General features: G+C 34.0%; 1 long non-coding RNA gene across 2 annotated transcripts in view; it reads left to right on the forward strand.

Moving 5' to 3' along the window:
• Window positions 1-13,393: 13,393 nt before the first annotated feature.
• The window catches only part of LOC141513377 (uncharacterized), a 33,223-nt gene continuing 25,219 nt past the window's right edge, over window positions 13,394-21,397 (forward strand). Inside the window, exon 1 of one of the 2 annotated variants that reach the window (XR_012475780.1) lies at window positions 13,394-18,159. This is a non-coding gene — a long non-coding RNA (uncharacterized LOC141513377). The remainder of the gene's footprint in view (window positions 18,160-21,397) is intronic. The other variant, XR_012475781.1, reaches the window with a different exon arrangement.

Below are 21,397 nucleotides of genomic sequence, written 5' to 3' on the forward strand. Positions count from 1 at the left end.
TGGGGAGAAAGGACAAGGTTACACTGGGCTGGTTTAAATTTCTGAAGTTCTCAACTGGGAAGAGCTTTTAGAATCCTTTAAATTCAAAGTCCTGGGGCAAAATATGACTACTCTAGGTCAAGCTATAATGGTAGGTCATATGAAGACTCTCTCATGAGTCCTGTAGGGTTTCTATACTATTTCACTTAGTGATTTCTTTAAATTCTTTGAATACAATCACCATCTCTATGCAGATAATGTTCAAATCTATTTGTCCTGGACAAATCTCTCTCTTGACTGCTAGTCTCCCATCTCCAATTGCCTCTTGTATATTTAGAACTGGTTGTTTTACCATCATCTTAAACAATATATCCAAGACTGAACTCACACTCTTTCCCTTCCTTTCTTCCTAACTTTTTATTTTACTGTTCAGAATACCAACTAGCATTCTTTTAGTTATCTGGATTGATAACCTAGATGGTATCCCTGTCTCTGATCACCCCATTCTTGTGCCAACCTATTACCAATCACTTGGCAAAGCCTATGAATTTTGGGGCAGCTAATTGATACAGCAGATTAATCACCAACTATGGAGTCAGGAGGATCTGAGTTCAAATGTGACCTCAGACACATAATACTTACTTAGTGGTGTGACCTTAGGCAAGCCGCATAACCCCATTGTCTTGCAAAAAAACTGAACCCCCCTAAAAAAAACCACTCAAAAATATGTGGATTCTATTTTAATAACATTTCTTATACATTCCCCTTTCTTTCCTCTGGTAGCTTCAAGTCTCTTACCACTAAAAAATAATAATACTCAAAATATTAACTAGCATTTATATATTATGCTAAGTTTTTCCAAATATTAGCTTGATCCTCACCATAACCATGGAGGGAAATGCTATTAATAACTCTATTTTACAATTGAAGCAAATAGAGGTTATGTGATTAGCTCAAGGTCATTCAGTTAGTAAACATCTGAGGTTAGCATTGAACCTATGTCCCTATGTAGCATTCTATATTCATTATTCCATCCTTTACTCAAATGTCAAATTATTTTTCCTAAAGTGCAAATATGACCATGCCACTCCATTCTCTTCCCTATTAAATATATTTCAGTGGCTCCCTTTTATCCCTAGGATCAGATATAAAATATTTTATTTCCCAGTTTTCTTACTCCTTATTCCTTTCCTTATAGTCTATGCTCCAATGACACTAATCTCCTTGCTATGCCTTCTACAGATAGATATCCCATCTCCTACTTTGAAAATCTTTCCCTCAGTAATTTCCCCTCCTTATTTCATCTTCTTACTTCCCTGACTTCTTTTAAGTCTTAGTTAAATTTCCTCTTTTGTAAGAAACCTTTCCCAGGCCTCCGTAATCTTAGTGTTTTCCTTCTGAGTTTATATCTAACTTATCCTGTATATATCTTTGTCTGGAGTTGTTTTTGTGCTATCTCCTCAGACTCTGAGTTCTTTGAGAGTAGGATTGGGTTTTGTTTTTGTTTTTTGCTTTTCTTTGTATTGCCAGCACATACTGTGTCTGGCATGTTACTTCATCACTGTTTTATAAATGTTTGTTGGCTTGATTTAAGAAAAAAGCTATATATTTTCTAATGTATCCTGTTTAAGAGGTTGGGGAATTAGGCCCTATCCTTTAGAATGATTTCGAATCAAAGTGATTAAAATAAGAATAAAACTTTTTGGTACTTAAATAAACAGTTGGACTCAGAAGATGTTTGTTTTTTTTAAACATAATTTATTTTTCCAATCATATATGATTTGGCAGTTTTTCAGCTTTCATCCATTTGCAAATTTATAAGTTATAATTTTTCCTACTACCCTCCCTTCCTTCACTCCTCTCCTTGGCAGTGAATAGTCTGGTAAAAGTTGTATATATTCATTTCTGTTTAACATATTTCCATTTATGTAAGAGGAATTAGGACTAAAGGAAAACAAAGAAAACCATGATGTAGGAAGGAAAAACATAAGAGAAGTTTTAAAAAACTGAATAGAGTATACATTCATAGTTTGTGTCTCCACCTTTCCCCCCACCCAGATGTGGATGGCATTGTTCATAACTAGTTATCCTCTGAATTGCTGAGAAGAGCTGCATCCATCATAGTTGATCAACTCACAATGTTGTTGTTAATGTGTATAATGTTATCTTGATTCTGATCTTTTCACTGAGCATTTGTGCAATTCTTTCCATGCTTCTCTCAAGTCCTACTACTTACTTATGTTTTCTTCTAGAACAATAGTACTCCATAACATTCATATACTATAACTTGTTGAGCCATTTTCCAATTGATGAGCATTCCCTTAATTTCCAATTCTTTTCTATTACAAAAAAAGCTGCTATAAATATTTTTGAACATGTGGAGCTTTCCCCATTTTTTATGTTTTATTTTGCATATAGGTCTAATATTGGTATCGCTGGGTCAAAGGGAATAATCAGTTTTATTGCTCTTTGAGTATAGTTCCAGATTGCTCTCCAGAATGTTTGGATTAGTTCACAACACCACCAGCAATGCCTTAATATTCCAATTTCTCCATATCCTTTCCAATATTGATCATTTTTATTTTTTGTAATCTTAGCCAGTCTTATAGGTGTGAGGTAGTATTTCAGAATTATTTTAATTTGCATTTATTTAATTAATAATGATGAGCATTTTTCCAAATGATTATAAACAGCTTTAATTCCTTTATCTGTAAACTTCTTGTTTCATATCCTTTGTCCATTTACCAAATGGGAAGTGACTTGAATGCTTATAAATTTGATTTAGTTTTCTATATAATTTAGAAATTAGACCTTTATCAGAAACATTATCTTTGAAAATTTTTTCTCAGCTTTTTGGTTGCATTGGTTTTATGAGTGCAAAATCTTTTTAATTTAAGATAGTCAAGAATTATCTGTTTTTGCAATTTAAAATATTCTATATTTTTTGTTTGGCCATAAATTTCTCCCCTTTCCAAAGATCTGAGAGATAGAACATTTCTTGGTTTCTTAATTGGTCTATGATATTGCCCTTTATGTCTAGACCCTGTACCTATTTTATGTTATTTTGGTATAGAATGTGAGATCTGGTTATATGCCTAATTTTTGTCATACTATTTTCTACTTTTTCCAACAGTTTTTGTTGAATAGTTGAATTAGTGAGTTCTTATCCCAGAAGCTAATGTCTTTGGTTTGTCAAACAATAGATTGATACAGTCATTTATGATTTTTTTTTTAAGATAGCTATTGTAATCTACTAGTCCAGTGCTCTGTTTCTTAACCAGTATCAGGCAGTTTTGATCATTGCTGCTTTATAGTATAGTTTTACTTCTGGCACAGCTAGACCACCTTCCTTTGCATTTTTTTCATTAATTCCCTTGATAATCTTGACCTTTTGTTGCTCCAGATGAATTTTGTTACTATTTTTCTAGTTCTGAAAAATATTTTTTTGTAGTTTGATTGGTATGGCATTGAATAAATAATTTAATTTGGGTATAATTGTCATTTTTATTATATTAGCTCAGACTAACCATGAGTAATTGATGCTTTTCCAGTTATATAGATCTGACTTGATTTGTGTGAAAAATATTTTGTAATTGTGTTCATATAGCTTCTGGGTTTGTTTTAGGAGGTACACTCCCAAGAATTTTATGTTGTGTACAGTTACTTTAAATGGAATTTTTCTTTCAATCTCTTTTTCTTGGGTTTTGTTGTTCATGTATAGAAATTTTGATGATTTATGTGGATTTATTGTATATCCTTCTACTTTGCTAAAGTTGTTGTTTCAATTAGTTTTTTATTTTATTTTCTAGGGTTCTCTAAATGTATCATCATATCTTCTATAAAGAATGAAAGTTTTGCTTCCTCATTGCCCATTCTAATTCCTTCAATTTCTTTTTCTTCTCTTATTGCTAAAGCTAACATTTCTAACACTATATTGAATTGCAATCATGATAATGGGTCTTGTGTCACCCTTGATGTTACTGGAAATGCACCTAATTTATCCCCATTGCACATAATGCTTGATGATGATTTCATTTTTTAAAAATGTTTTTACAAGGCAGTGGGGTTAAGTTACTTGCCCAAGGTCACACAGCTTAGGTAATTATTATGTGTCTGAGAACAAATTTGAACTCAGTTCCTCCTGACTCCAGGACCGGTGCTCTATCCACTGTGCCACCCAGCTGCCCTTTGGTGATGGTTTTAGATAGATGATACTTATTATTTTAAGAAAAATTCAATTTATTCCTATATTCTCTAGTGGTGTTTTTTTTAATAGGGATAGATGTTGTAGTTTGTCAAATACTTTTTCAAAATCTATTCAAATAATCATATGATTTCTGTTGGTTTTGTCATTGATATGGTCAATTATGTTGATTATTTCCCTGATATTAAACCATTCCTGTTTATAAATCCTAGCTGATCATGTTGTACAATAGGGAAAGAGGGTGAGAGCGTACTTAGGAGGATTAGAACTAGATAGATCAAGAAGTGATCTTGCTTTAGTCCATACTTTAGTTAACAGGGGTTTTAGTACTGTAGTTGGAGTAATATAAGGACAGAGGGAGAGAATGTACCTGATACTTTGGTTAGGGAAGGTTGTAGTATTAGGGTTGGAATGCTATAGGGACAGGGGAAGAGAGTGTGCCCAATACTTTGGTTGGGGAGGGTTATAGTACTATGATGGGAATACTATAGGGAGAAAGGGTATACATAGAGGGATTGGATATGAAAAGATCATGAAGTAATTTTGCTTTGCTTGATGCAATTGGATGGAGTGTACTTGTGGGTGAATATAAATGGTTAATGGAATGACTGGGTTTTCCATGATGCTTTGGTTCATAAGGATTATGTATCATTGAAGGGTTCTTGAAAAGAGGGTGTGATATAACTTGACTATAATTTGATGGGATTTAGGATTCTTTAGAAATGGATTTCTGATGGGACAGGAGAGGGGAATGTACTTAGACAATGACTAGGAGGCAGTGTTGTTTATCAGTCAATCAATCAACCCTTGATTATCAGGACAGGTAAAAGGAGTATATTTTGACTGAGGGGTTGTTGTTACAAGACAATAAAGGCATGAAAAAAATTATACAGAGAGAAGGCTAGGAATTAGAGAATAATAACACATGAAAAGGCACAAAGACCTATTATAGTAGAGAAAAAAGAAAGGAGGGCATGAACACTGAGTAATGCCTATTCCCAACAGATTTGATCCAAAGAGAATAATGTACATTTCCAATTGGGTTTAAAAATCTACTCTACAGGGAAATGGATGGGAGAAAGGAAAGAGAGGAAGAAAAGGGACTGATAAAAGAGAAGGTGAAAGTAAAAATAAAAGTAAAGTTAAATTTAAAATTAAAAAGAAAAGTTAAAGGGGAAAGGGAGCAAAACATTGGTGAAGAGGGATGATAGGAAAGGAAAGACAAAAGGGGAAAATACAAGGGGAAAGAGCATGGAGGGAAATACAGAATTAGTCATCTTAACTGTAAATATGAATAGGATGAACTCTCAAAAAATGAAGCAGAAAGCAGAATGGATTGAAAATAGGCATCCCACAATATGCTGTTTACAAGAAACATATTTGAAGCATTGAGTAAAGGTAAAATGCTAGTTCCTCTTTTCTTCCATTATAATAGATCTTTGTGCCTCTTCATGTGGTTTTACTTATCCTCTAGTAGCTAGCCATCCTCTAAAATAATTCTTCTTTTCATGCTTTTATTGTTTTAACTCTGTCTTGCAACTACAACCCCTCAGTCAAAATATACTCCTTTTATCTGTCCCAAAATAAGTAGTTTTTTTCCAGGGTTGAATGACTGAATGATTGATAGGTTCACTCTCCTATCCCCTTAGGAATCTATTTCTAAAGAGTCTTAAATCATATCAAAATATAGTAAATTTATATCGCACCTGCTTTTCAAGCACCGTTCATTGATACACAATCCTTATGAGCCAAAGCATCATGGAAAACCAAGTCATTCCATTAACCATTTATATTTATTTGCAAGCATACTTCCTCCAATTTTATCATTCTGATCTTAAACAAATAAAAGCATAAATAGATGTCCTTTAAAGGAGGATAAGAAAGGAAACTACATCTTCTTAAAAGGAATCTTAGGTAATGGATTTAAATCATTATTAAACATATAATCACCAAGTGGTATAGAATCGAAATTCATAGAGGAGAATTACAGGGAGACATAGAAAGCAAAACTCTCTCAGAATTAGATAAATCTAACTACAAAATAAACAACAAGGAAGTTAAGGTGAATAGAATCTTAGAAAACTTAGATATGATAGACCTCTGGAGAAAACTGAATGGAGACAGAAAGGAATATACCTTTTTATCTTCAGAACATGGCACCTATACCACAATTGAACATGTACTAAGGCATAAAAACCCTATAATCAAATGCAGAAAGGTAGAAATATTAAATACATGATTTTCATATCACAATGCAATAAAAATTACATGTAATAAGGCACCATTGAAAAATGAAACAAAAATTAATTGGATACTAAATAACTTAATTTTATTTTATTTTATTCATTTTTTAGTTTTCAGTTTTTACAAGGCAATGGGGTTAAATGGCTTGCCCAAGGCCACACAATTATTAGGTAATTATTAAGTGTCTGAGGCCAGATTTGAACTCAGGTACTCCTGACTCCAGGGCCAGTGCTCTATCCACTGTGCCACCTAGCCACACTTAAATAACTTAATTTTAAAGAATGAATGAATCATACAACAAATCATAGTAATATTTAATAATTTCATCCAAGAAAATGACAACAATGAAACATCATACCAGAATGCAGCCAAAGAAGTTTTTAGGGGAAACTTTATAGCTCTTAATGCTTATATGAAATAGAATAAAGAGGAGATCAATGAATTAGACATGCAACTACAAAATCTATAAAAAAGAACAAATTAAAAATCCAATTAAATACCAAATTAGAAATTCAGATGATCAAAGGCAAAATTAATAAAATTGAAAGCAAGAAAACCACTGATCTAATAAACAAAGCCGAGTTGGTTTTATTAAAAAATCAATAAAATAAATACCTTTGGTTAATCTAATTAAAAAAAGAAAGATGAAAACCAAATGACCAGAATCAAAAATGAAAAGGGTGAACTCACCATCAATAAGAAGGAAATTACTATTTTACACAACTGCATGCAAATAAATTTGACAATCAGTGAAATGAATGGATATTTTTTAAATTTATTTTTATTAAAGATATTATTTGAGTTTTACATTTTCCCCCAATCTTGCTTCCCTCCCCCTCCCCCCACAGAAACTATTCTGTCAGGCTTTACTTTGTTTCCATTTTGTACCTTGTTACAAATTGGGTTTGATGAGAGAGAAATCATATCCTTAAAGAGAAGAGCAGTCTAAGAGGTAACAAGATCAGACAATAAGCTATTTGTTTTTTTCTAAATTAAAGGGAATAGTCCTTGCACTTTGTTCAAACTCCACAGCTTCTTGTCTGGATACAGATGGTACTCTCCTTTGCAGACAGCCCCAAATTGTTCCCGATTGTTGCACTGACGGAATGAGCAGGTCCTTCAAGTTTGAACATCACTCCCATGTTGCTGTTAGGGTGTACAGTGTTTTTCTGGTTCTGCTCATCTCACTCAGCATCAGTTCATGAAAATCCCTCCAGGTTTCCCTGAAATCCCGTCCCTCCTGGTTTCTAATAGAACGATAGTGTTCCATGACATACATATACCACAGTTTGCTAAGCCATTCCCCAATTGAAGTCCTTTAACTGGATTTCCAATTCTTTGCCACCACAAACAGGGCTGCTATAAATATTTTTGTACAAGTAATATTTTTACCCCATTTCCTCATCTCTTCAGGATATAGGTCCAATAGTGGTATTGCTGGGTCAAAGGGTATGCACATTTTTGTTGCCCTTTGGGCGTAGTTCCAGATAGCTCTCCAGAAGGGTTGGATGAGTTCACAGCTCCACCAACAATGCAATAGTGTCCCAGATTTCCCACATCCCTTTCAACAATGATCATTATCCTTCCTGGTCTTACTGGACAATCTGAGAGGTGTGAGGTGGTACCTCAGAGAAGCTTTAATTTGCATTTCTCTAATAATTAATGATTTAGAGCATTTTTTTCATATGGGTATGGATTATTTTGATCTCCTCATCTGTAAATTGCCTTTGCATATCCTTTGACCATTTGTCAATTGGGGAATGGCTTTTTGTTTTAAAAATATGTCTCAGTTCTCTATATGTTTTAGAAATGAGTCCTTTGTCAGAATCATTAGTTGTAAAGATTGTTTCCCAATTTACTACATTTCTTTTGATCTTGGTTACATTGGTTGTATCTGTGCAAAAGCTTTTTAATTTAATGTAATCGAGATCATCTAATTGGTTTTTGGTGATATTCTCCAACTCTTCCTTAGTCATAAACTGTTCCCCTTTCCATAGATCTGACAGGTAGACTAGTCCTTGATCTTTGAATTTGCTTATAGTATTGTTTTTTTATGTCTATGTCCTGTAACCATTTGGATCTTATCTTGGTAAAGGGTGTGAGGTGTTGGTCTAATCTAAGTTTCTTCCATACTAACTTTCCATACTAATTTTCCCAGCAATTTTTATCAAAGAGGGAGTTTTTATCCCAATGGCCAGACTCTTTGGGTTTATCAAACAGCAGATTACTATAATCATCTCCTGCTTTTACACCTAGTCTATTCCACTGGTCCACCACTCTATTTCTTAGCCAATACCAAACATTTTTCATGACTGATGCTTTATAGTATAATTTTAGATCAGGTAGGGCTAAGCCACCTTCTTTTGTACTTTTTTTCATTAAGCTCCTGGCAATGCTTGCCTTTTTATTTCTCCATATGAATTTACTTACAATTTTTTCTAGCTCATTAAAGTAATTTTTTGGAATTTTGATTGGTAGGGCACTAAACAGATAGTTTAGTTTTGGTAGAATTGTCATTTTTATTATATTAGCTCTACCTATCCATGAGCAATTGATATTTGCCCAGTTATTTAAATCTAATTTAATTTGTGTGAGAAGTGTTTTATAATTGTTTTCAAAAAGATTCTGAGTCTGTCTTGGCAAATAGACTCCCAAATATTTTATATTGTCTGAGGTTACTTTGAATGGGATTTCTCTTTCTAGCTCTTCCTGCTGTTTCTTGCTAGACATATATAGAAAAGTTGAGGATTTATGAGGGTTTATTTTATAACCTGCAACTTTGCTAAAATTGCTAATTGTTTCCAGTAGTTTTTTAGATGATTTCTTGGGATTCTCTAGGTAGACCATCGTGTCATCTGCAAAAAGTGAGAGTTTTGTCTCTTCCTTCCCAATTCTAATTCCTTTAATTTCTTTTTCTTCTCTAATTGCTGATGCTAACATTTCTAATACAATATTGAATAGTAGTAGTGATAATGGGCATCCTTCTTTCACCTCTGATCTTATTGGGAATGCCTCTAGCCTCTCCCCATTGAGTATAATGCTTGTTGATGGTTTCAGATAGATACTGCTCATTATTTTAAGGAACAGTCCATTTATTCCTACACTCTCTAGTGTTTTTAATAGGAATGGATGCTGTATTTTGTCAAAAGCTTTTCCAGCATCTATTGATATGATCATATGGTTTCTGATAGGTTTGTTGTTGATATAATTAAGTATACTAACAGTTTTCCTAATATTGAACCAACCCTGCATTCCTGGAATAAATCCTACTTGATCATAATGTATTATCCTAGTGATGACTTGTAATCGTTTTGCTAAGATTTTATTTAGGATTTTTGCATCTATATTCATCAGGGAGATAGGTCTACAATTTTCTTTCTCTGTTTTAACTCTTCCTGGTTTAGGTAACAGTACCATATTAGTTTCATAGAAAGAGTTAGGCAGAGTTCCATTTTTCCCTATTTTTCCAAAGAGTTTATAAAGGATTGGAACCAATTGTTCCTTAAATGTTTGGTAGAATTCACTTGTGAATCCATCAGGCCCTGGAGATTTTTTTTTTTTAGGGAGTTCGGTAATGGCTTGTTGAATTTGTTTGAGATAGGGTTATTTAGGTATTTAATCTCTTTATTTAACCTGGGCAACTTATATTTTTGTAAATATTCATCCATTTCACTTAGATTATATTTATTGGCATAGAGTTGGGAAAAATAATTTCGAATTATTACTTTAATTTCCTCCTTATTGGTGGTGAGTTCACCTTTTTCATTTATGATACTAGCTATTTGGTTTTCTTCTTTCTTTTTTTAATCAAATTGACCAGAGGTTTATCAATTTTATTGGTTTTTTTCATAATATCAACTTTTGGTTTTATTTATTAATTCAATAGTTTTTTTTGCTTTCAATTTTATTAATTTCTCCTTTAATTTTTAGAATTTCTAATTTGGTATTCAATTGGGGATTTTTGATTTGTTATTTCTCTAATTTTTTTAGTTGCATGTTTAGTTCATTGATTTCCTCTTTCTCCAATTTATTCATATAAGCATTTAGAGCTATTATATATCCCCTGAGAGTTGCTTTGAATGAATCCCATAGGTTTTGGTATTTTGTTTCATTATTATCAGTATCTAGGATAAAATGGTTAATTCTTTCTATAATTTGTTTTTTGGTCCACTCATTTTTTAAAATGAGGTTATTCAGTTTCCAAATTATTCTGGGTCTATATCTGCTTGGCCCAGTATTGCATATGACTTTTATTGCATTGTGATCTGAGAAAGATGTATTCACTATTTCTGCCTTTCTGCAGTTGATCATTAGGTTTTTATGTCCTAGTACATGGTCAGTTTTTGTATAAGTTCCATGTACCGCAGAGAAAAAGGTATATTCCTTTCTATCGCCATTCAGTTTCTTCCGTAATTCTACCATATCTAATTTTTCTAACAATCTATTTACCTCCCTAATTTCTTTCTTGTTTGTTTTATGATTCAATTTATCTAGATCTGATAGCGGGAGGTTGAGGTCTCCCACTAGTAGAGTTTTGCTATCTATGTCTTCCTGTAGTTCTTTCAGCTTCTCCTCTAAGAATTTGGATGCTGTCCCACTGGGTGATTATATATTCAATATTGAAATGACTTTATTGTCTATGGTACCTTTTAGGAAGATATAGTTTCCTTCTTTATCTCTTTTAACACTATCTATTTTTGCTGCTGCTTTGTCTGAGATAAGGATTGCTACCCCTGCTTTTTTTACTTCGGCTGAAGCATAATATATTTTGCTCCAACCTTTTACCTTTACTCTATATGTATCTCTCTGCTTCAAATGAGTTTCTTGTAAGCAGCATATTGTAGGATTCTGGTTTTTAATCCACTCTGCTATTTGCTTACATTTTAAGGGAGAGTTCATCCCATTCACATTCAAGGTTATGATTACTAATTCTTTATTGCCCTCTGTGCTATCTTCCCTCTGTTTGTATTTTTCCACCTTCCCCCAACTTTTATCCATATTCCCCAGTATTTTGTTTTTGAATACCACCCCCTTCAGTGTGTTTGCCCTCCTATATCACACCCTCCCCTTTCTTTCCCCTTTCCCTTTTCCCCTTCCATTCCTTTTATTATTTCCCCTTATTTCCCCCTCTCCCCTTCCCTTTCTCTCTCCCCCCTCCCCTTTTCCCCTTTTAATACTTGAAAGGTTAGATGTTTTATAAGTTAACTGAGTATGTGTAGGTTGACTTTAAGCAAGTCTGATGAGAAGAAGATTCAGGTGTTTCTCCTCTGCTCCCTTCTTCCCCATTATTACCATAGGTTTTTTGTACCTCTTAGTGTAATGCGATTTACCCCATTCAATTCCCTCCCTCCTCCCGTCTCCTTCCTGTCCCCCTTTTTAGGGCGGTAGTATTTTTTTTTAGATCATTCTATCTAAGTCATAGAAAATTCTGAGTGTCTGACCCTTCTAGTTCTCTATATTCTATTGAATAGAGTCTAAATTCCTGAGAGTTATTAGACTCTTTCTCCCAAATGGGGTAAAAGCCAGTTACATCCCATTGGATAGTAGTCTCATGGATAGGTCATGAATGTCCATCATTTCTGGCAAGGTGTATTCTCTCTGTTAGAGTTACATTTATTGCATTTTTTTTCTTTTACCCCCCCCTTTTTTTACCTTTTCAAGTGTCTCTTGAACCTCCTGTTTGATGTCCAAGTTTTCTGTGTAGCTCTGGTCTTTTCATCAGAAAATTTTGGAATTCTTCCATTTTTTTAAATGTCCATCTTTTTCCCTGGAAGAGTAGGCTCAGCTTTGTTGGAAAGTAGATTCTTGGCTGCATTCCAAGCTCCCATGCTCTTTGAAATATCTTGTTCCAGGCCCTTCGATCCCTTAATGTTGATACAGCCAGGTCCTGCGTGACCCTTACTGTGGCTCCTTGATATTTAAATTGTTTCTTTCTGGCTCCTTGCAGGATTTTCTCTTTTATCTGATAGTTCTGCAGTTTGGCCACAACATTCCTTGGTGTTTTCATTTTAGGATCTTTTTCTGGTGGGGATCGATGTACTCTTTCAATAACTACTTTGCCCTCTGATTCCATGATATCAGGGCAGTTTTCCGTCACTAGATCCTGTAATATTAAGTCCAGGCTTTTTTTCTCTTCAATGTTTTCAGGAAGTCCTATAATTTTCAGGTTGCCCCTCCTCGATCTATTCTCAAGGTCAGTGGTTTTGTTGATGAGGTATTTCACATTTGCTTCTATTTTTTCTATTTTTTGATTTTGTTTAACTGACTCTTGCTGTCTGGTGGAGTCATTAGTTTTTGTCGACTCCATTCTTTTTTGGGGGGAGGAGTTTTCTTAATTAACCTTTTGAACTCCTTTTCCAATTGTTCAATTCTACTTTTGAAAGAGCTTTCCATTTGACCAATTGAGGTTTTGAGAGAATTAATTTCTTTTTGCATTTGCTCATTTGAGGATCTGAGAGAATTGTTTGCATTTTGTAATTGTCCAATTGATGATCTGAAAGATTTATTCTCCTTTTGTGTTTGTCCAATTGTACTTTCTAAGGTTTTGTTTTCTTTTTGCAAGGTCTTAATTGTCTCTCCCAAATTTTTAAGCTCCTTCCTAATTTCTTCGAGGAAGTCTTTCTGTGCTGGAGACCAGATTGTATTCTCCCCAGAGGTTCCATGTCTCTCTGAGTTGGGGTCTTTCCCTTCCAGGAATTTTTCTATGGATCCACCTTTCTGCTGACCCTTCTTCATTATGCTAAGACCTTGAGTTGGGGGGGCTGGTTCACCTGGGCTTGGGATCGCTAAAGGCTTTACTGAGTGCAGTTTCTCTGGCTGGCCAGTAGGAGGTGCTGGTTGCCCTCTCTTGAGTGTCTGTGACCTGGGTTGAGAGGCCTTCTCCCTTTGCCCAAAGGGAGGAGTTGGAGCTATTGAATTCTTTTGCCTTCAATCAGTGGTGGGTTTTACCCTGGCCTGAGGTCATTCCTGAGCTGGGCTGGTTCTTTGGCTCACACACCTGGACCTGAGGCAGAAGTAGTTTGCAACTGTTTGTTTTGGAGGAGGCATCAGTGCAATGGAGGTGTGGACTCAGAGTTCCTCAGACTGAAGGAGCCCAGTGATGGTGTCCACAGCTCTCCTGCACCAGACCTCTCCCCGCAGCCCCTTCCCCAAGCTCCAGGGGGACAGCACCAACACCAGAGCCTCTACTTCCCCACGGATCCAAGCCCCTTTCATCCAGCCCCACCGCTGATCCAGCAGGTCCCGCTCTCCGGCCCTCAGACTCCTGGTTCCAGTTCAGCTGTTACTCTGGCTGATCCAGGTCTGATACTCACCTGCCCAAATTCTACCAAAGCTGCAGCGGGAGACAAATGCTGAGGTAGATGTTCTTTCTCCAGGCTTTTCTCTCTGGGTTCCGTGAGTTGGACTTCCTGTAAGAGGTTTGTTTCATGTGATACATGGGGAAGAGATCAGGAGACTCTAGAACTGTGCCTGTCTTCTCTCCGCCATCTTGGCCGGAAGTCCTGAATGAATATTTACAAAAAATGCAAAATATCCACATTAGCAGAAGAGGAAACAACATAATTTAAATAACCACAGTTCAGAAAAAGTAATTGAAGAGACCATCAATAAACTCCCTAAGGAAAAAAGTATTCAGGCTCAATTGGATTAAAAAGTGAATTCTACTAAACAATTAAGGAACAATCATAATATAATAAGTTAATAAATATAATATAATATGAATTATTTAAAAAATAGGAGTTCTGCCAAATTCCTTTTATGACCTAAAGAAGGAAGAGTCAGAACAGACAAAGAAAATCAAGGACCAATATCCCTTATGAACATTGATGCAAAAATCTTATATAAAATTTTGATGAAGAGATTACAATAAATTGTGACTAGGAGAACTTTGGTTTTCTGTTTTTTTCCCAAGCCATCTTTCTGTGATAGCTCCCTTGTTCCTATCTGATAGTCCTGTAACAGGTTGCATCCCAAAATGAATTCAGCCCCAAGTTATAAGTACATGAGTCTTGCTGTTGGAGGTAAAAACTACTTCACTCAATTTTTTTTCAAATTTCAACATTTTTTTCAGTTAATGCACTTTTCTCTTCCTCCTACTCCCTCTCTACTTCCATTAAGTAAACAAGAAAAAAGAAAACGTTATAAAAATATTGTTAGACCAAACAAATTCTTGATTGTACATAATCAAAAAAATGTACATCTTATTCTCTATTTTGAGTCTTGTATTTCTATCAGAAAGTTGGAAAAAAGCCATTTTCAAGATTTCCTTATTGTTTGTACTTCACATTTATTGAGACAAACACCTAGACTTCTGATTTTGAACTTTGTATTTTTTTTAGTGGCATTCTATAAGGGGTTTCTTAGCCCTAGTTCTGTTTTGACTGAAATTAAATTGAATTCTTGTCATTCCTTAGGGATAGTTCTTTTATTGGTTCTTCCAAGCTAATTTCCTACTTTATCTTCATCATCTATTATTTCTTATTACCCTGGCATATGAAAAGGTGGTGCTAACAACTCATTTCATAGTATGGAAACAAATGAGTCTTGAAATAGGAATATTTGATGAAGTTCACAAATGCGTAAGTACAACCAACATCTGCCACAATTTTGTAGTATTTTGGGGGGAATAGGGAACATAACAGGAGTTTGTGTAGTTTATGGAGGATTGGCTCCAAAAACTTTTGAAGGTAAGCAATGTTTTGCAATCAAAGGACATTATTACTATTCCTTTCAGTCACTGAGTTCTATTTCTCTCAATAATGACATTAGTTTTGTAATTATTCTGAATTCTTATGTTAGCTTCTGGGATAGGGTTTAAACAACCCATTTATAATAGGTAAATACGTTCTCGTGATACCAGATCATGCAATTGGGTTTCTGGGCCTTATCTCTGCTGTTGTGCTCCTTTGAAAATTTAGGAAAGATAACTCTTCCCACAGACTTTTGAATGAGGGCTCAAAGGGATGATGAGTAGTGAGCTGGGTTGAAATATTATCAACCCAATCCTGTGTCATAGGATAGAATTGAATATAAACTTTCACATATGATATAGCAAACAAAACTTGATGTTATTGTCTGAGAAAAATTCATTGTCTGATCATAGCAAAGTCCAATGATTTTGCCTTATTGATGTATAGGGAGTGTTAAAATATTAGGCGTTTCTAGAGGCAGATGAACCTTTCAGCTCTTGCCATGTTCTTTGTCCCTGGAAAAGTACAGAAGCACATGAATCATACTGTCATTTAGTGTTCAGATATCAATATTTAGAATTTACATTGTATGCAGTTATTTCTAGAATTTAATCTGATGTAAGATGATGAGTCAAAATCATCTCTTTCCAACTAGTATGAAGAATTTTCATTATGAAAACCATTCTTATATTCTTTAGAATTTCTGCTCATAATCATGAGGATATTTTAATCAAGACCATTCATATAATTATGAATTGAGAGTTGGAAGGGTCTCTATGGAAATGATTTTGTCCAAACCTTTTGTTTTACAGAGAAGGAAATAAGGCTTAGGAAACTTAACTGATGTAAGCAAAGTCACATAGGATTTAAATTTTAGATCCTTTGACTCCAGATCCACATTGTCTATTTTGCCTATCTTGATCTCATTCTTGGCATAATGTTTGGTGATACTTTTTGAGAAACAGGAAGAATTTGGCAGAGATGGAAAGAGTTGGCTTCAAGAATGATTAGGGGAAGTGTAGCGTCATTGAGGGGACAATTTGTTCTTTTCCAGTCATAGATTTGGCTTCTTCCTATATGAAAAGCAATAACTCATTCATGGATTATGTGGAAATTCTGTGTTGTCCTTGGAATGCTTTGTAAAACTGCTCTTTCCTTGTGTAATCCAGCAAAGTCCAGTAAACCAACATACTTTGTAATCAGTTACTAGAAATATGCTGTTTGGCGGTTTCTTTCCAGAACTTTGGGGATGATAGATGGTAAGCAATGAAGTTACAAAATTAAAACTCCCCTATAAACCAAAATAACAGAAATACATAACTGAAAAAGAGGAAAACTAACAGAGATAAGCCAGAAGTAAATGGAATTGGTTTGTAGTTACAACATGAAGGACATATAAACAAGATAACCAGTATTGATAAGGAGACTGACGTCAATCGGTAAAGCAGAGCAAACATTGAAAGTTTTTGAGTCAGGGTGCTCAGGTCTTGAAGATTATGGAAACAAACAGGGTGGGGAATTTGATAGAAGTGTTGGTTTGGGGTCGATGTGTATAAACCTCTCCAGTGTGATGAAGTCAGCAGGACTATCTCTTTGTTTCATGACTGGAATTTTCCCCAAGTATCAATAAATAATTGGAGGGGGTAGAGTTAACGCAGAAATAGAATCATGATCTCAAGCAAAGCAAAAGAAAAATAGATCTAATTGAAAGAGATAATCAGGGATATTTCATTTAACTAAAAAATACCATAGATAACAAAGTAACATCAAAAATGTTTCAGCAAGTTTATCTGAAAAGGCCCAATTTCTCAAATATATAGGTAACTGAGACAAGTTTATAAAGATAAGTCATTCCTTGATAAATGGTCAAGGAATATAAAAATATTTTTTTTTCAAAAAAGAAGAAATCAAAGCTATCTATAGTTATATTAAAAAATTAGCTCCAAATCACCACTGATTAAAAAATGCAGGTTAAAGCAACTCTGATCTACCACCTTATATCTATCAGAAATGACAAATGTTGGAGGAGATAAGGGAAAATAGGTACACCAATGAACTGTTGCTGAAGTGAACTGTTCCAACCATTCTGGAGAACAATTTGGAAACAGCCAAAGGGCTATAAAGCTGTGCATACCTTTTGTTCCAGCATAATAAAATTAGGTCTATATCCCAGAGAGATTTTTTAAAAGGGGAAAGGGCCTATATGTACAAAAATATTTATAGGAATTTTTTGTGGTGATAAAGAATTGGAAAATGAAAGGATACTCATCAATTGAGGAATGATTGAAAAATTTATGCCATATGATTGTTATAGAATATTAATGTTATTATAAGAAATGATAAGGTGAGATGATTACAGGGAAAAAAACAAGGCAAGAAGACCCATATGAACTTGCAAGTGAAATGAGTTGGGAGATCATTGTGAATAGCAACAACAATATTATATTGGAGGTCAATATAAAAGATTTATAAAAGACTTGACTACTCTGATTGATGGAATGGTCTAAAATAATTCCAAAGTACTCATGATGAAAAAAAATATTATAAATCTCCCAGAGAGTAAGAGAGAGATGATGAACTCCAAGGGCAAACTGAAAAATAACTTTCTGGTTTTAATTTAGTTTTTTCTATGTGTTTTATATGAAAATATGTTTTCCATGATTTTACACATATAATTTATGTAATTTTGCTTGTCTTTTCATTAGATGAGGAAGGGCAATATTAAAAATAGTAAATTAAAAAAGGTTACAAAACACCCATATAATCTGAGTGGATTCTACTTTTTCTTAAACAATGACACCTACTCAGAGAGAGTGAGTGTCAAAAGTGTCCTATATACCACTTCAAGGAACAAGGGCTAACAATCTTTTTTTTTTTTTTTTGCAAGGCAATGGGGTTAAGTGGCTTGCCAAAGGCCACACAGCTGGGTAATTAAGTGTGTGAGGTCGGATTTGAACTAAGGTACTCCTGACTCCAGGACCAGTGCTCTATCCACTGTGCCACCTAGCCACCCCTCGGGAATAACAATCTTGAAGCAAAGAGGTGATTTCACTTTTTCACTCCCATATGAACCTTCTAAGAGTTCTAGAGACTGCAGGCTCTTAGAAGAGAATTAACTAGGAAGAACCTAAGATGCCTCAGAAAAACATCTTGAAACATTACTCATAATGCCTATGAACCCCCATCACGTTCATATGTTCCTTAGTATCTCTGAGATTTACACTAACTCAACCTGCTGTTTATCATCAATTCTATTTCTTTTGCACTCATCTTACTAACTATTCACTATCCTTATTAGCCTGAACCCCAATTGGCATGCTGTCTATGATTCCCATGAATACATAGTAACATAGATTAATTGATTAATCATCATTTAGGTCCCACTAGCTTGCCTCACCACTTATCATCCCTGTCACCCCTTGCTAATTTATAGGATCATAACTAGTGATATAAAGGTCTTAGAGATCACAGAATCTCTGTAATTTAAATAAGAGACTTTAGCAACCATCTTATAAAACATATCTGAAGTCCAACTCTACTAGAGCACAATGTTTGGTTACCCAAGTTTCTCTAATGACAGGAACCATTAATTCCAAAGGCAGTTCATTTTACTTTTAAAGAGTTAAAATTGTTAAGAAGCATGTTCCACCCTCCTACCCTGATTTTAAGCCCCTATCTATCCATTTACAATATGTACTCATTCACCCTGATTTTATTCTCTACATGAGAAAGGGGGAAATAAATGTATATTAAGGGTCTGCTATATGCTAAGCACTTTACAAATATTATCTCACTGAATCTTCACAACAAAACAAAAAACTTCACAAAACCCCATCCATTTTACAGTTCAGGAAACTGAGGCAAAAAGAGATTAAATGACTTGTCCAATGTAAACAGCTAGTAGGTGTCTGAGGTTGGATTTGATTCAGGTTTTTATTATATTGGAAGAGTCCAAATATGAATGATGAAAAGAGCTTCAACTATATATCTTCCTTTATTTTTATAAAAAAAAAATATAATTCCTTTGTGTTTCTTTCCCTGAGTTCAAGTAATGGTACAGTGATCTTTAGAAAGACCTCATGCTCTAGAGAATGCAGAAAATTCAAAATCTGAATGATGACTACCAATAAGAGATATTTCTTGCAACTATGCCATTTATTTTTAAAATTTTTTATTATTTATATCAATGATTAACTTTTTTTTGAGTTCCAAATTCTTTCCCTTCTTTGATCCCTTTTCATCGCTTATTGAGAAAGCAAGCAATATGATGTCAATTCTACATATTAAATTACAAAAACATTTCCATGTTAGCTATGCTGCAAAAAAATAAAAAAGCAAGGAAAATTAAAAAAAGTAGAAAAATTATATTTCATTGTGCACAGTGCATCACTTCTCTCTCTGGAGGTAGGCAGCATTTTCCATAATGAGCCCTTGGATCATGGTATTGATCAGAGCAGCTAAGTCTTTCCCAGTTGATCATGATTACAAGATTGCTGTTACTGTATACACTATTTTTCTTGTTCTATCACTTCAGTTTATATCAGGTTATATGTCTTCTAAGGTTTTGCTGAAACCATCCTTCTTATAATTTCTTATAGAATATCATATATATTATAGAACAATCATATATCACAACTTGTTCAACTATCAATCAATTGATAGGCATCCCCTAAATATCTAATTCTTTGCCACCAGAGAAAGAACTACCTTTTCTTTGTTCTCTTTGGGATACAAACTTATAGTGGTATTTGTTAGTTAAAGGGCATGCACAATTTTATAGTGCTCTGGGCTATATTTCAAACTGTTCTCCATAATATTAGACAAGTTCACAAGTCACCATTCCTGTTTATCCTCACCGCATCCAGTATTGTCATTTTTCTGTCTTCTGTCATATTAGCAAATCTGATAAGTGTGAGGTGGAACCTCAGAGTTCTTTTGTATTTCTTTAATTTTTGTATTTAATTTGTATTTCTTTAATTGATTGTGATTTATAGCAGTTTTTCATATGACTATAGATAGCTTTGATTCTCCTTCTGAAAACTGCTTTTACATCCTTAGACCATTTGTCAACTGGGGAATGACTTGTATTCTTCTGTATTTGATTCAGGTGTCTATATATTTGAGAAAAAAGCTCTTCATTAGAGAAACTTGCTATAATGTTCTTTCTTTCAGCTTACTGCTTCATTTTAAATTTAACTGTGTTGGTTTTGTTTGTGCAAAAATTTTTAATATTGTATAACCAAAATTATTCATTTTACTTCCTGTGATCTTCTCTATTCTTATTTAGTCATAAACTCTTCTTTTATTTAATGATATTTCTTTACTATTCTAATTTGTCTATGATATTACCTATTTTTTAACTCTTACCTTGGTATGCAGTGTTAGATATCAGCATATGCTTAATTATGCCAAAACTGCTTTTTTAGTTTACCCAGAAAATTTTCAAATGATAAATTCTTACCTCCAAAGCTTGGATCTTTGGGTTTATCATACATTATATTACAATGATCATTTATACCCATATATTGTGTATCTAATCTATTCTAATGATCTACCCCTGCTTTTCTTAGTCAGTACCAGATTAACATTTGGTAAAAATAATTTGAAATTTTATACTGTTGAGCCTCATACACCTTTCATATTTTTTCATTGATTCTCTTGATATCTTCATCTTTTGTTCTTCCAGATGAATTTTGCTATTTTTATTTTAGATTTTTTTTTTGCAAGGCAATGGGGTTAAGTGGCTTGCCCAAGGTCACACAGTTAGGTAATTATTACGTGTCTGAGGCTGGATTTGAACTCAGGTACTCCTGACTCCAGGGCCAGTGCTCTCTCTAGTGCACCATCTAGCTGCCCCTTGCTATTTTTTTTTTAACTTTATATTTTTTGTAGTTCACTTGGTATGGCATTGAATAAGCAAATTAATTTAAAAAGAATTGTCATTTTAATTACATTGACTCAACTTTCCCATAAGCAATTCATATTTCTCCAAATTATATTGGCTCAATTTACCCACAAGCAATTTATATATATATGTATATATATATATATATATATATATATATATATATATATATATATATCTTTATTTCTGTGAAATTTTCTGTGAAAATTTTGTAACTATGTTCATATAGTTTCTGGGTTTGTCTTGGTAATTAGATCCCAGGTAGACTCTGCAATTATTTTAAATAGAATTTCTCTTTTTAACTTTTCCTTCTGAATTTTTCTAATAATATATATAGAAATTTTGATGATGATGATGATGATGATTTTTGTGGGA

This window comes from Macrotis lagotis, chromosome 2, assembly GCF_037893015.1.
Source record: "Macrotis lagotis isolate mMagLag1 chromosome 2, bilby.v1.9.chrom.fasta, whole genome shotgun sequence".
Classification (NCBI taxonomy): Eukaryota; Metazoa; Chordata; class Mammalia; order Peramelemorphia; family Peramelidae; genus Macrotis; species Macrotis lagotis.